The sequence below is a fragment of the Agelaius tricolor genome, unplaced genomic scaffold (genome assembly GCF_023055355.1).
Source record: "Agelaius tricolor isolate 1412-34295 unplaced genomic scaffold, bAgeTri1.0.p SCAF_21, whole genome shotgun sequence".
NCBI lineage: Eukaryota > Metazoa > Chordata > Aves > Passeriformes > Icteridae > Agelaius > Agelaius tricolor.
In genome coordinates this window covers 7,097,489-7,114,284 of record NW_027269281.1, presented here as the reverse complement: position 1 = coordinate 7,114,284, position 16,796 = coordinate 7,097,489, and the positions used below count along the sequence as shown (strand labels likewise).

The following is a 16,796-nucleotide window of genomic DNA, read 5'->3' as shown; positions in this document are numbered from 1 at the left end:
TAGTTTGAAAGACAGGTATCTGCCAAGGAAGGCAGGAACCTCCCTTGGAAATGGAAAATATGACCCCCTTCCCTCCAAATTACTATAATTTTGAAATTAAGGGGCTTTCAGGCAAATATATTGGAAAAGGAATAACAGTTCTTTACTTATATATATGTGTATAACAAGGCAAACAAACAACAATAATGGCAGCAACAACAAACAAAAACAGAAACCCAGTAACAGCCTTCTCTCGGCTGTCAGGCATTTTCCCCCTTGGTGTAATTATGGTCACAGCCGGCAGGGATGCTGGTGGCTCCTGGCTGGGCAGGGCAGGTGTGATGATTCCCCCACAGCTGCAGGGGGCGCTGTGGTGCGAACTGAGCCCACCCTCCACACAATAATGGCGAACGAGCTGGTGGAAGAGATAGAAAAGGGGCTTCCTTTACAAACCTCCAGGGGCAGTCTCAATGCCCCTCCAGATGGTGAAATGAGCTGTAGCAGAAACCTCGGAAGTAGCAAGATGGAATGGCAGAGTCAAGCAGACCTGGGGTGACAAAGTGTAGCAGAGACTCCAGGGCCATGCCAGAAGCTGCAGGGTGTCCAGATGTCAGGTTAAAATGTAGCAAGAAGCCCTGAAGCAGTGGCAGAGAACAGCAGGGCTGGACAGGGAATCACTCTCCTGGATAGCTCACCGGCAATGGCAGGTCTCGGGGTCGGGCTGTGCAGAGCGGGCAACCCCGTTAGGGGATAGGGTACTCCCGGGTCCCGGCATGGCACGCACTGGCTCTGGGCTCCCAAGCAGCAGAGAAGCAGACCAGAACCCTCCAGTTACAGTGCCAAAGGAAAAGAAAAAACCTGGGCAAAAACCACATGGCAACAGTATCTCTCGTCAGAGGGATCATGCTGTGTGGCCGCTGAGATGAATTGCCCCACTGGAAGGAAGCAACCCCCCTTCGCCCCCAACTCTCGCAGGAATCCCAAGCTCTCATGCATCACAATACTCAGGAAGCCAGGAGGAAGGGGGGGGGCAGCAACCACCCTGGACGCAAAACAAAAACAAACCTCAAAATGGATATGTGTGGATGTGACAGCCTGGTCAGAGAGTGAGAAAATTAGGTAAGTTTTCCCAGAATCGGCCTGAGAGACTTTAGGGAGTTGAAGATAAGTAATAATAGCTTATGATTATAAACAACCTGCAGGTGTTGTTTCCCTACTCTCTGTTTTCATGTTTTTCTCAAAGAAGGGCATCTTGTTAATTAGCCAATAAGGTGAAATGTATTAACTGAATGACCAATGAAATCTACCTAGATTGGAACAGCTTATAAAAGGAGCAGTTCCAAATATAGAGCATGCAGGCTATGCCAATCAGCCTTCTGATGAGTCTGTGTCCATTTCTTACTCAACAGCTACATCTGGTGACACTGATGTGATTTGCATAGGTCAGCCCTTCGTGGATTGCAGGACGGATGAAGAGACGCCTCGGACCCCTGCTGGAACTCCGCCAGGACCCCACGGTGCCTGTGCTGCCTGTCCACGTCTGGACACCCTCTGTTCCCCCGGAGAGGTAACGGCCTTTCCCTGCATCCTCCTGAAAAGGACTGGGATTGCGGTTTTGCCCTGATAGCTTAAAAGCTCAGGCAGGAACGAATTCCCCAGAAAAGTGGACAGTCAGTACCTCTTGCTGGAGGTTAGGGGCCAGTGTTTTCACGATGGGGAGTCACCTCTCTAGGGAAGAACACGCGATCGTTTCTGTGTGGAAGGACATTATTTGCTTTATTGGAGTCTCTGTGTCAGATGAGTTGCTCTGCATTCTGCTTGCCTGGGTGTTGCCTTCTTGTGAAGGCCGCGATGACTTGGTTTCAGGGTCCAGCACTTCGATCTCTTTTGTGGGATCCTTTGTGGCCAATAACGGACGTTGACACCAATGTGGTGGACGGTTAAAGGCGTTTATTGAGGGGTCTTAAGGGTATTTATGGACTAAGGGGTCTCTCTACGTCAGACAGGGGTTTGGCTATACTTTCTAGGGTTAGTATGGAGTGGAAAGTTACTGGCATGCATAGGTTAGGGGGGCTACACGTCTGGCTACATTCCAAGGGTGATCCTTATCTATGGGGAGGGGGGTAGAAGGATTCCTGTAACTTTCCGTTACAGCCCGAAATCTTCTGAGCGCCTGTCCCTGGCCTACCACACTTCCCCCCCCTCTTTCACAAATGAACGAGGTAGTCTTATACATAGGCACTGAAATGAGGTAGGAAGTTGAGATCTGACTAGGGAAAAGGGTCTTGGGAAACCTGAGTAAGTTTCTGCCAGGCAAGTCTCTCGTGACTGGCAGCATCTCCTGTTGAGTTCACAGGAATTGTGGCTGTCCCAGGAACAGGATGTTAGCCCGTTCTATGCGGGCCTGAACGAATGAGACCAGCTTGTTCAGCAGACATGGCCCGAAGGTAACAGCTAAAAGCAGCATTGCCAATGGACTTATTAGGGTAGAGATGAGGGTGGTTAGCCATGGTGATTGGTTGAACCAGGATTCGAACCAGTTCTGTTGGGCTTCCCTGTCTTTCTGTCTCTGAGCCAGTCTGTTTCGGAGTTCTGCCATGGAGTCTCTAACGACTCCTGTGTGGTCAGCGTAGAAACAGCATTCTTCTTTCAAGGCAGCACACAGGCCCCCTTGCTGCATGAACAGGAGATCCAGTCTTCGCCTGTTCTGCAGGACCACTTCTGAGAGTGAAGAAACTGACTTTTCTAGAAAGGAAATGGATTTCTCGATCTTCTGCAGGTCCTCATCGATGGTCATCTGCAGCTGGGATAGTCCTTGGTGTTGAGTTGCTAGGGCTGAGACACCCGTTGCCGTTCCAGCTGCTCCTAGGCCGAGCAGCATTGCGATAGTTATACCTGTTAATATTTCTCTCTTGTGGAGCCGGTTGTTATTTTCGGAAAGGTGATACACCTCTTCGTCTGAGTGGTACAGGATCTTAGGGATGATCAGAACTTGAACACAAAAGTCGTTAGAGTTATCGAATTTGGCAAGAGACACGCAGGGACTTACTCCAGATCTCTGGCAAACCTACATCCCAGATGTGGATGGGACTACCCACTTATTATTCTTCCTGTCGGGCTCAACTACTTCGGTGCAGATGTCGCCTTTCCGCTTAGCTAGGGTTGCATTGCCGAAGCATCTGCCCTGACCTGTGACTTGACTCAGGGTAATTCTTTTGTGGGGTGTGTCCCATCTGCACTGGCGAGGGGCATCGGCTGTGGAATAGCTAAAGGGGGTATCTAAAGCGACTCTTTCGTAAAAGGGGGGTTTAACATCGTAACAAAGCCAGCAGGAATCGGTTAGGTTAGGGTTAGATTCATTCAGGGATAGAAAGGTGGCTTCTAACATGCGAAGGATTGGGTTCGAGCCTGACCTGGCTGATTGGCCTATCTGGAAGGCTTCTTCATCGCCAGTCAGGACGTCGGTGACCCTTGTGGGTAAGGGTTTGGGGTAGGTCATATTTTTCCCTTTCTGTGTGCTTTTGCCTGTGGGAGCATAGGGTATGAAGATCCCCTGCCCCACTATGGGTTGGCATAGATGGGCTGTCTCGCATCTATAGCGGGAGGGGGCTGAATCCCACACGTCCCCTCCCTCTCAAAAAGCATACGGCTTATTTGCACTATATCAAAAGGGAGTAAATCATCATTGCTAAAAAGACCATCCACGAGAGTGGAAACCACCCCTGAGTTAATTCTTTTTTCTGAAATGGCTTTTACTATTGTTTGAACGTCTTTGGAATTAACGGGAGTATACGTTCTTTGCTGGTTCTCTTGGGGTCCCGTAATTTTCATCGGGAAGGCATGCACCGATGCTGCGGATGCCCATTCCGCGCATTCGATTTTGATTTTACTCTAGTCGGTGAGTTCGTATTGGGGCTGGTTCCCGGTTGTGTTAAGAGTTTTAATTGGTTTCGTCCGAAACTGCAATGATTCTGTTTTCTCTGCTTCCGAGTCGCTGCTGGACTCGGTGGGCTCCGCAGAGCGATCCGGGGAGCTGTGGCTCCCTTCAGAGTCGGAAGTCGACTGCCAATATACTTCCGGTCTCTGCTGCCGTTTTGTCCGGCTACGGCCCCGCTCCTCCCCTCGGGGGCGGTGCTGATGTTGCTGGCGGTGCCGCCCCCTGGGCTCGCCCTGCCTCCCGCAGGGAGGGATCGCTCCCATATATGGTGGCATCAGTGGGCGTGGCTCCTGAGTGAGTGCTTGCCCTCTGTCGCACTCCCACGCATGCGCGTCTGCTGGGACCCACGGCTCTCGGCCGGGCATGGGCTCAGCGCTGGTTTCCCGCGCATGCGTGTTCGCGGCTGGCCGCGGTTCTGGGTTCTTCCCGCCGCGGGCCGGCGGGCTCCACCCCTCTCCCCGGCCACCCGCGCCATATTCAAACGGGTAGGGCGGCGGATCCCCTCCGCCGCTCGCCCGCGCGCTTGCCCTCTCGATATTTCGGGCTTCTGCCGCCAGTCCCTCCCAAAAGGACCGTGCGAGTCCCTCTGCTTCTTGCGCTAAGTCGGCTAGCGGCGGGGAAGGGTTGGGCGAGGGGTCCGCGGGCACCCCGGGGGGCTCCGGAGGTGGTCTGGGCCCCGGCGGGTCCCCCGAAGGGGTCAGGGGGTCCCCCGGGGGCTCCGAGAGCTCCGGGGGCTTTGGGCTGAAGGAGGGATGGGTCGCGCCCGGCCCCCCCGTCTCCCCGCTCTCAATCGAGTCGCCACCAGGGGGGTTTCGCGTTCCCGCCCCCTCCCCCTGCTGTGGCGCGATTAACAAACAGGAGCGCGCAACGTTCCACGTCTCCTGTTCTTCTAATGCTTTGCGTAGGGCGGCTTCTGCCTTCTCCCACGCTTTCAGGCTTTTGCTGCTGCCTGTGGCTTTTGTGTCCTCTGCTAGCGCGACAGTACATTTCTGCCACACCCCAGGGTGTAATATATCTATGGGTCGAGAAATGACCCCAATCTCTAGGAGTCTCGTCAAAGCGAGATTAAAATTCCTGAGTTCACATTTGATTCTTCATTGCATATGTATCAAACTTACGACCTTCGCTATCGCTTCCATACGAATCGCGGGTCTCTGGGGCGTCCCCTTTCTTCGTTATGGCCGTTCTGGCGTTGAGTGCTGTCCCCTGGCCAGGAGTACTCCCGTCGCCCGGACTCGTCGCTTCCCGATCCCGGGTTTCGGCACCACTATGTTGCCTTCTTGTGAAGGCCGCGATGACTTGGTTTCAGGGTCCAGCACTTCGATCTCTTTTGTGGGATCCCTTGTGGCCAATAACGGACGTTGACACCAATGTGGTGGACGGTTAAAGGCGTTTATTGAGGGGTCTTAAGGGTATTTATGGACTAAGGGGTCTCTCTACGTCAGACAGGGGTTTGGCTATACTTTCTAGGGTTAGTATGGAGTGGAAAGTTACTGGCATGCATAGGTTAGGGGGGCTACACGTCTGGCTACATTCCAAGGGTGATCCTTATCTATGGGGAGGGGGGTAGAAGGATTCCTGTAACTTTCTGTTACAGCCCGAAATCTTCTGAGCGCCTGTCCCTGGCCTACCACACCTGGGCCAAATCTCACTACTTTCCGGTAGATATAGAGACCACTTTTAGTCTGCAATTGTGAGAGGCATTGGGCTACCAGCTCTTGGAAGAAGTTACTAATGGGGATTCCACTGTGCCTCGACTCATACCTGTATGGAGACTCCTGTCCCATGTCTTCAGAGGCCACAGCCAGAGGGAAAGTGAATCAGAAATGAGGGCCTCAGAGGGTGCCGATGCTGCCTCTGGGGGTGCCGACACCCTGGGGGAAGGATTGGCAGGCCGGGCAGCTGCCGGCTTTTCTCCGGCTCCCTGCAGACTGGTGGGGGACGTGGGGACCCCCCGCGGAACCTATCTCTCGCCTAGAGATTATGTTCCGCCAAAATAGCCTCATCCCTATGATTCTGTGAGACCAACATATCCTCCTCCCACAAAACTGGCACCGCCAAGCACGATAGCCACGTCCCGACCATGCCCGGGGAATGGCCCCTCCCCGTTTATGCTGCTTTCAGCCCCTCCACAGCCGCTGGCGGTGCCAGAACTGTTGCTGCTGCGCCCAGTGGATTGGCTTTCCCCTGCCCCGCTAAGAGTGGCTGGCGAGCTGCTGCAACAGCCGGCCCCGCTCCAGCCACCGGTGATACCTGCCTGCGCTCCGTGGGATGCAGCGGACATGTTTGTGTTTTAGCCAGCCTTGCCTCACCCAGTGGGACGGCCTTGCGCTGTCCCACAAGCCGCTTGGCCCCGCCTGCCGGTCCAGCTTTCCCCCTGATTTGCGTAAGCAAACAAACTCCACAACTTTTGTGAAAGTTCTAAAGCCGGTATGTATATTACAGCGCTGGACGCATGTGGGAATCATTCCCCTAAAATGACATGCGTACCTCTGGGAACTCCAGATTCCCTTTTATCTCCCTCTCAAATACATATACATGCAATTTCACAATAGGTTCATACATATTCATTCCACTGATTTCGCGCGTGACACTTGCCGGTAATTCTTCTTTATCAGAAAGAACTCCGGGGTCAGGTCGCCCTGCTCTGTCTGCCCCCCCCTCCCCCCTTATCTCTTGTCCTTCGGCTGAAGCAGTCCCTCCAAACACAGGCCCTTCGCGAGGACAGGCAGTCAGACTAAACAGCAAGCTACAGACTTAAAGATGTACATTTCACCTAAATGAAAATGGATCTCTACTCTGGAAAATTTCCACTCTGCCTCACCCCCCTGCAAGCCGGGGACCGACTCTTTCACGGCCGGCAGAAGATGCTACTCTCGACTCAGATTTTCCCCCCTGCACCGCGGGTGAGGGCGGAACCACCTCCATCAGCGGCGGTCACCACAGCTGGACCGGTCACTCCGTCAGCTCCCTTGTTGTCAGCCGTGGAGCCTGTGCAGATGTACTGGCCGCACCCATCGTCAGCGCCTGCTGGTGAGCATTTGTTCCAGCCAACGTCACACCCCCCGCCTTTCCCCCCTTTTCCATGGCGCTTGCGCAGACTACAGCAACAGTGACTGCCGCACTAGCAGCGTCTCTCCAATTGGTAAATCACACAACAGGAACTGTATTCTCTTTCACCCCCCCTCACCTTTAGTTGCAGAACCACTTCCTCCTCCTACTCCCTGCGCGACGGCTGACTCGGTTTACTTAATGTCTTTTGCAGCTTTGCCATTGCAGCCCGCGCCGGTGGCAGCCACGCCTGTAGCCCCCACAGCGGCGCCAGTAGTGCCGCCGCCCACCGCCACGCCGCCTGCCGCCGCACCTCCAGCTGCGCCATCCACGGCTGGGCCCCCGGCCGTGGCACCGCCGGCGGCCGGCCCGCCCATAGCAGGGCTTGTAACCAGCCCCTCAGCTTCACAGTCCACAGTTGGTCCGTCGACTTCAGCGCCTCTGGCCAACCCACCACCCCCTGCTGCCCACAGGCTGTCCTCCCCATCCCTGGATTGGGACAGCGACAGCGATGAATGCCAACGGCCAGCCCCCAGGCAGAGGCGTGCCCTGGCGGCAGAATGTCGTCACCGACAGGCGGCGTCATCGTCCCTGAGTAATCTCTGGACTTTGCCCCCCTGTCGGGTGACCGTGCGCCCCAAGAACCTGTGCCAATTTTGGGAAGCAGTTAAGATTCGAGCTTTAGAGACTGGGGATTGGAACCTGCTAGAAAGAGTGGGAATGCCACGCTGGGAAGCTGACACCACACCAGATCTGGGGGAAGGGGCCACAGATGTCAGTCAAACAGTTAATCCAACATCTGCGGAGGAGACACAGGTGGTTGAGAAAGACAGTGTTCCACCACAAAGAGTGATTCAAGCTTTTCCCATGTATAAAGCTGTCTCAAATATGGGACAAGCTGACAGGCATGATGTGATTGCCTGACAGTGTCGGAACCCAGGAAATTCCTCTGGCTGCCCTGGAGGGCTCGAGCCCCTGCCCAGGGGGCTCAGAGACCTTGGCACAGAGCCCAAGACTCCTGTGCCTTTGATTTAGTCCTTGGAAAAAACAATTGCCAACCTTTATATGAAGAATTACAAACCACGAAAGTTTAAGTAGAATGATAGTGAATTTATCACAGAGTGAAAAAATAGATTTTTGAAGTTTTTAGAATGGGGTTTCAGGGGGCAAGATGGAGGAATCTGGGTGTGTCCAGCCTTTCTCCTTTTTCTTAGCCTCCATCTTTTGGGTGATGTTGGCACTTTTAATTGGTTTAGAATAGAAGCTCACTGTCTAACATAGGTGATAGATATTGGAAAGTGTTAAAAATGCCAATCACTTGTTTTTAAAATTTTTAAAAGTTTAATAGTAATAAAATGGTTATAAAAATAGTAATACAATTAGAGTAATAATAATTTGGACAAATTGAATTAGGACAATATGAGACAACAAATACAAAGAGTTACGGATGTACGGGTACCTTTTTCTGGGCAGCACGAGCCCGAAAAAGGACACCCGTTAACAAAGGATCAACCCTTAAAAACAATAGCCTGTTGCATATTCATACACTTCATACATGATGCATAAATTCCATTCAAATACAGGATTCTGTCTGGTCATCTGTCAACTTCTTCCTCCGAATCCTAACAGCACCTTCGAGGCGGGAAGAAGTTCATTTCTTCTGATAAGAGGGCCATAAATTCTTCTTCTCTGAAAGATTTAGGTGTCCTGTGGCTGCTATCTTGCTGCGAGTCCTTTCTTTTTAAAAAAAGCATCCTACATAGCATCGTTTCTATTTTAACAATTTTTATAACCTAAAACTATATTTAACACAGTACTTTAGAGAATTAATACTTTCATATTACTTTCTAACACAACACATATAATATTCATTTTAATATTTGTGAAAAGCCAATCATAAAATACATGCATTTTTCACAGAAAGTAATGTAAATATTGTACATGTAGTTTTTAGTATAAAAAGATAACACCGCCCTGGGGGAGGCAGAGTGCCTTGGACTGTCTTGCTGAGCAGACCTCGGCTGGACAGGAAAAAAATTTTATAGATAAGATACAATAAACAACCTTGAGACTGAGAACTGAAGAGCTCTGACTCCTTCTTTGAGCGCTGGGCTGGGAAAAGAGACTTTCTAACATTTCTTGGGGTCACTCTGACCAGCTAAAGAACCCGAGATGACAGGTGGTCCAAGATTTGCAAGATAAGGTGGCAAAATATGGCCTTGGCTCTGCACAAGTTATGCAAGTTCTCTGAGTGCTAAACACAGACCTGCTTGCTCCATTTGATATTAAACATATAGCTCAAATATTGTTCCAGTTTTTTTGGACAAGTGGAGGCAGGTCACTGAAAGGATTGCAGCAGACAACAGGCAATTGCCTCAGGGAGATCCTAGGTTTTATGTGGGAATAGACGTTCTCCTCGGAGAACAGGCCTTTTCCAATCCTGATCTTCAGGCTACCTGTGACCCTGCTGTTCTTGAGCAGAGTCATAAGGGTAGGGTTTAATGCATTGCTAAGAACTATAGAAATGGCCTCTCCCAAGCCATGATATGTGACAATAACTCAAGGGGCAGATGAACCCTTTCTGCCATTTGTTGAGAAACTTGTAGCAGCCCTGGAGAAACAGGTTGAGGATGATATCTTGAGGCAGGTTTTATGCAAGCAGTTAGCTCGGAACAACGCAAATAGTGATTGTCAGAGATCATAGATGCTCTTCCAGGTGACCGGACGCTAACAGACATGGTCCACGCATGTGCCAAACTAGGTGCTGTAGACCACAAAGTGTCTGCTTTGACAGTTGCTTTACATCCAGGCCAGAAATCCTTAGGGGTGGACAACAGAAAAAAGGCAAAAATAAGGGCAAGAAGAAGCAGGGAACACACAAGCATACCAATTTCTTGTTCTGTAAGTGCCTAAGGGCAGGTCATTATGCAAACCAATGTAAGTCTAAATATCGTGCCAATGGCCAGCCTTTGGCAGGCCTGGGAAACGGAAGGATGAGCACACAGGGGAACTGCGCTCTGACACAAGTGATTCCTCAGGGCATGGCACCGGCACAGGCCTGCTCAGCCAGTTTGGGGGCAGCACCTACGGCTCCGCCAGGGTGGATGTACATACCACAACCATAGTCATCTTAGAATCCTGTCATGAACATAAGGCTCCTTTGGATGTGTTCAGACCTTTAGGACAAGGACTCAGCGCACTGCTTGTGAGAAGATCTAGTGTCACCCACCAAGGAATCTTTGTTCATCCAGGTGTCATTGACTCTGGTTTTTCAGGTCAAATTTGTGCTACGGTTTCCACCCCCCCCCCCCCCCCCCCCATCACTATTCCGGCAGGGACTTGGATTGCTCAACTTGTACCTTTTCAGTCATGTGTCCCCAGGACTGGCCAGCAGACTTGTGGGAATGGTGGCTTCGAATCCACGGACTGCCACAAGTCTTCTGGTCTGCAGATATTTCTGCTCAGCGACCCCAGATGATGTGTACTCTGACCCTACCAGGTGCCTGCCTGCCGAAGACCTGGCTTCGAGGTTTGATCAACACAAGGGCGGATGTGACAGTCATCTCCTTCTTTGCATGGCCTCCTACATGGCCTTTGGTTTCCATAAGGTCGGCCATCCAAGGGTTGGGGGGTACAGCGTACACCTTTGTAAGCCAACAGTCTGTGCTGATCAGAAACATGGATGGGCAGACAGCTGCAGTTCAGCCCTATGTCACTGCAGCTCCAATCAACCTCTGGGGGCAGGATGTATTGGCAGCCCGGAGGGGTACAAATTGGGATGGATTTTTAATTGGGGCCACTGTGCTAAAGGGCAGAAAATATCCCACGCTGCCTTTATGGTGGCTGGTGGACAAACCCATTTGGGTACACCAGTGGACCCTGACAAAGGAAAAATTGGTCGCCCTTCTTGAATTGGTTCAGGAACAACTTCAACAGGGACACATTGAGCCTTCCACTAGTCCCTGGAATACTCCTGTCTTTGTGATAAAAAAAAAATCTGGGAAATGGAGGCTGTTTCAGGACCTCTGAAAAATTAATGCAGTGATGGAAAGCATGGGGGCATTGCAGCCTGGTATGCCCTCACCCACCATGTTTTCCGCAGGATGGGAAATCTTGATCATTGATTTGAAAGATTGTTTTTTCACAATTCCTTTGTATCCTGATGACAAGCCAAAGTTTGCCTTCACAGTGCATTCAGTCAACAATGACGAACCTGTGCAGAGATATCAATGGAAACTTTTGCCCCAGGGCTGTTGCAATAGCCCGACTATTTGTCATTGGTATGTGGCTCAAGCCTTGTCCGGAGTCCCCGAGCAGTTTCCCGAGGCATGTTGTTATCATTACATGGACGACATCCTGGTGGCAGCACCCAGCCAGGATGAGTTGCTGAGGATTCGGCCTCAGCTGTTCACTGTTCTGCGTTCTTATGGGCTGCAGGTGGCTCCGGAGAAGATTCAACAGCACCCTCCTTGGAAATATCTGGGAGTCAAAATTCTTGACCGAACTATTCAGCATCAGGAGGTGCAATTCTCAGATTCTATTAAGACCTTGAACAATGCCCAGAAATTGATGGGTGTTATCAGTTGGTTGCATCCTTACTTGGGACTATCCAAAAAACAACTGTGCCCGCTGTATGATACTCAAAAGGGGGACCCTGACCTGAGATCATCTTGGAAATTGACTCCTGAGGCGTAACAAGCGCTGAGGGAGGTCCAAAAGGTTGTTTCTGCTTGTCAGGTTCATCAAGTAGACCTTTCCATTGATATCACTGTCTTGATTACCAATCCAGATTTTCATCCTACGGGTATCATTGGCCAATGGAGTGACAAATGGTCTGATACTTTGCACATTTTGGAATGGGTCTTCTTGCCCCATCAACTGAAAAAGACAGCACCCACACTATTTGAACTGATCACTCATTTGATAATCAAATGCCGTCAACGGTGTTTGCAATGAATGGCAGCTGATCCCTCAACAATCATTCTTCCAGTAGAACGGGTAGACTTTGAATGGAGCTGTGCTAACAATGCTCCTTTGCAAAGTGCGCTGCAAAACTTTTCAGGGCAAATTGCCTATCATCTGCCCAGTCACAAGTTATTGCAGTTGGCAAAAACAACCAATCTGTTATTGTGGCCAAAAAGCAGCTGGGTGACAGTGCAAGGACCCACTGTCTCCACTGACGGTTCTGGAAAAACAGGGAAAGCCATTGTTACTTGGAAGGCTGAATCTGGATGGCAAATATTGGAGGGCCATGAGTCAGGCTTGGCCCAACTGGTTGAGTTAAAGGCTGTTGCCATGGCATTCCAGGAATTTTCTCAGGTGCTGTCGCAGACATCTTTTCATTAAAAATCCTTTCTTAGGATTTTTTCCCTTCTGAGAAGCTGAGAGGCTTCAGGAACAAAATGTAAACAATGGTTATCTGCTGCTGTGGAATGCAACAGGTCCATCTGTGATTGGTCTCATGCGCTTGTTTGTAATTAATGGCCAAACACAGCAGAGCTGGCTCAGACAGAGAGTCTGAGGCAGCTGCCTTTGTTATCATTCTTTTCTATTCTATTCTTAGCTTAGCTAGCCTTCTGAGACGAAACTTTTCCTTCTATTCTTTTTAGTATAGTATTAGTGTAATATATATCATAAAATAATAAATCAAGCCTTCTGAAATATGGAGTCAAATCCTCATCTCTTCCCTCATCCAAAGAACCCTGTGACCACCGTCACAAGGTGCCTCTGAACTTGGTCACTGATTCTGCCTATGTTGCAGACATAACTAAGCATTTGGATTGTTCACTTCTGAAGGAAGTCAATAACGCAGTTTTGTTTCAGTTATTGAGAACCTTGTGGAGTGCAATTCAGTCCCGAGTTCATTCGTATTACATCTTGCACGTTTGGAGTCAAACCAGGTTGCCAGGTTTCATAACAGAAGGTGACTGACAGGTTGGCTAACCTTGCGTGGGCAACGCCTCAGCCTGACAAGATTGCGCAAGCCAAAGTGTTGCATGATTTTTTTCCATCAAAGTGCACGTACCCTGCAGAAACAATTTTGCCTGATGCCAACTGAGGCTTGTGACATTGTCAGTTCTTGCTCTGATGGTCATGGGCTTGCTGCACCTTTACCAGCAGGGGTGAACCCCAGAGGCCTAAAGGCCTTGCAGCTTTGGCAATCAGATGTTACTCACATCACTGAATTTGGCCAACTTAAGTATGTGCATGTGTCTATTGACACGTTCTCCTCTGCCATGTGGGCATCTGCTCACACTGGAGAAAAGGGTCGTGACATGATTGCCCATTGGAGGATGGCTTTTGCAGTCTTGGGTATACCTTCTTCTGTGAAAACTGATAATGGCCCTGCCTATGTCTCGCAGTAGATGCAGCACTTTTTGCGCTTATGGGGAGTGTCCCACAAACTTGGTATGCCGCACTCTCCAATGGGCCAGGCCATTGTTAAACGTGCTCATGGTACCTTAAAGCGTGTTCTGGACAAACAAAAAAGGGGAATGCCTGGAAAAACCCCACACAGTTGATTGGAAAAAGCTCTATATACAATCAATCATCTTACAGTGCCATAGAATTCAGAGAATCCTGTCATTCTAAATAATTTTCTCTTGTTGCACTCTTCAGGTGAGACGCATCTGCCTTGAGTGAAAGTCTGGATACGGGACCTAGCCACTTATAAGTGGGAGGGCCCGTACGACCTTATCACTTGGGGCCGTGGGTATGCATGTGTTCCCACAGATACTGGAGTATCTGCAGATACTGGGTACCTGCAAGGTGTGTCGGCCCTGATTTGTGACACCAAAACCAGAATGTGGCCAACAGGCAACCTCCGAACAATGATCAAGATGACAACCATCAATCAGATGGCCCCTTCATGAGTGGGGAATGAACATGCGATCCTTTCCTTGTTTCTAGAAAAAAACTGTTGACAAGTTAAGACTGTCAGTTCTGATTTGTGGGAAAAAAACCTAACTCCACAACTTGTAAAAGTTGTAAAGCCGGTATGTTTATTACAGAGCTGGACGCATGTGGGGATCGTTCCCCCTAAAGGACATGTGCACCCCTGAGAATTCTGAACCATTTTTTATCCCCCTTACTTGTACATATGCATAGAATTCCACAATAGGTTCATGCATATTCATTTTACTGATTTTGTGTTACACTTGCAGCTAGTTTTTTTTATCAGTCCTTGTACAGAAAGAACTCCCGGGTCATCCTGTCCGTCTCCTGCAGCCCCAGCTTTGGCTCTCATCTTTGTTTCAAAGTTCAAGGCCCCCCCCCTTATCTTTCTTTCCAGCTTGGAAGTTCGCATTCTTTTTCCTAGGCTGAGACAGTTTTGTGAGCACAGGCTTTTTTGCGAGAACAGGAAGTCTTAAGCACAGCACAGAGTTAACAGACTAAACAACATATTTCATCTATGCAAGCAAGCTACAGACTAAATAATTCAAAATGGCACATTTCACCTAAATCCGAAATGGATTTTTCCCCTGTTAAATTTTCACTCTGTTTCAGTTCTTTGAACAAACTAATGATAAGTTGCTACTCTATTAGACTTGATATTGTATTAGAATAAGTAACTGATTTTAAGATCATTAGTGTATTTCTTGTAAGAGGGAATCACAAGATTTGATCTCTCAGACCATTTCAAAATGGCGTCCGATTGAGGTTCTGATTGATAACTAGTAACTTCTAGAGGAACCTCTGGAGCTGTGTTTGTTCTCCTTTCTGCAAGGGGCCCCACAGAGGATTACAAATACCGCCTTATCGAGGTTTAGGGCAAATTTGGAGGAGAATTTCCAAATTAGGGCTCCTCCAGTAAGCAAACCCACACAGCCCCTCCCCCCAACCGGTTCGGGAAGGATTCCTCGGAGAGGAGTGGAAAGAACCTGTTTATTTAACAAGCACAGCACCCCCCAGCACACAAATGAACAATACCGGATGACACCGCTCTGAAAAAGATGACAAATTCAGAAAGTCTCTCTGGGGGTGGTCACTCTGTTCTCAGTCCCTCCGGCGCTGGGGCTGCTGCTGCAGGCCAGAAGGTGCAGGATCTTGGTGTTTCTCAGGTCCCAGTCCGGAGCAGGTTCGAAATGATCAGAAAAAGGAAAGGATAAACCGTCCGGGAAGAAATTGGACAGTTTAGCTAAACTAGCTAATGAGCAAAAGCATGCAGAAGCGAAGCAAGCAAGAGCGAGAGAGCAAAAGCAAAAAGCAAAAGCAGCAAAAGCAAAAGCTGCAGTCTCTGTGTCCCGCCAGGCTGATAAGAAAACCAAAACAAAACTTTCCCTCTTCAGAGCCGGTCTTAAAGGTACAGAACATAATATCCAACATTAACAGAACACATGAATGGGGATACAAGCATCATAACGTCACCCTAGGACACGCCTCCTCCTTTAAACAAAAAGAGGGACCTGTGGATGTGACAGCCTGGTCAGAGAGTGAGAAAACTAGATAAGTTTTCCCAGAATCGGCCTGAGAGACTTTAGGGAGTTGAAGATAAACAATGATAGCCTATTATTATAAACAACCTGCAGGTGTTGTTTTCCTACTCTCTGTTTTCTTGTTTTTCTCAAAGATTAAGAAGGGCATCTTGTTAATTAGCCAATAAGGTGAAATGTATTAACTGAATGACCAACCAAATCTACCTGGATCAGAACAGCTTATAAAAAGGAGCAGTTCCAAATATATGGCGCGCACATTAGGCCAATCAGCCTTCTGATGAGTCTGTGTCCATTTCTTACTCAATAGCGACAGATATGGGATAAAAAAAAAAAATCCTTAAGACACCAACCCTCTGAACTCCAGTGATTTATGAGCATGAGGCAGGGTGAAAATTCCTTCTTTCTCCATTGCAGATCTGGTGCCCTGTTTGAGCAGGAATGGTTATAACAGAATGCCTCAGTGCCCACCCACTCTGGGTCTGGGGCTTCACAGGTAGCTCTGGCAGGCTGGAGGGCATGGATGCATAAGTTGTATATCCTAAGGTACTAGACTAATAACTGAAATGTGAAAGATTATACTTCCCCTCCACCCCCAAACAGCTTCCTATATATACAGAAACATCAAATCCTCGAATTTTCTGTGGCCAAGATGTTCCTGCTTAGTTGCAATCCCTCCATAAGCCACCTTAAAGCAGTTTTAGCTCCATACTTCTCCAGAGAGCTTTTCAGATGCTCCCTCCTGGTACTTAGCAATTATTTTGTAACTGGTGGCTAGTCGTTGTGACCAAGGTAAAAGCATTGGATAGCACACTGGTATTGGCTTTAGAGCACTGAGAAACTATATACCAGCACATGATGTGCATTTAAACCCTCTGATACAACCATGTGGCTGTAGGCATAGAATAAATCCATATCACAAAGCTAAAGCTGGCCCAAAATGTCTCAGTCCGAGCACCTCTGTGCTGCCCCAGGGGCTGAAAGATGTCCCCATGTCAGACTCCTGCCCACACTGTTACTATTTGCATGTCCATGGGGGTACTGGAGTGACCCAAGGCTGGGTTTGCCACAGGGTGATGGCTATGCACCAGGGGGTTCTGTAGCTGCCTTGGGGCATCTGGGGTAGGTGCCACTAGATGTCCACTAGTGCTCCATCTTCTATGTCTGAAAACATAGGGGTGGGGGGGGGGGGGGGGGGGGAGGGGGGGAGGAGGGCAGCTTTGGGAGCATCCCACAGATGGTGTGGGTCATGTCTCCTTTTGGTCATGTTCTTCATAGATATAGGATGGCAGCAGAAGATGGGGACACCCTGGGGCAGACTGGCAGTTTGGGTTGATTTTGTTGATTACTTGAGTCAGGGTGAAGCATTGTCTTGAAGTCAATGCAGCCAAAGCAGT

The 16,796-nt window shown here is 49.4% G+C and overlaps 1 long non-coding RNA gene across 1 annotated transcript; it reads right to left on the bottom strand.

Moving 5' to 3' along the window:
- Window positions 1-118: 118 nt before the first annotated feature.
- Window positions 119-937, bottom strand: LOC139598924 (uncharacterized). The gene is made up of 2 exons (XR_011682072.1): window positions 675-937; window positions 119-394 (listed from the first exon to the last, which is right to left on the bottom strand). It is a non-coding gene; the product is annotated as an uncharacterized lncRNA (long non-coding RNA).
- Window positions 938-16,796: the final 15,859 nt, after the last annotated feature.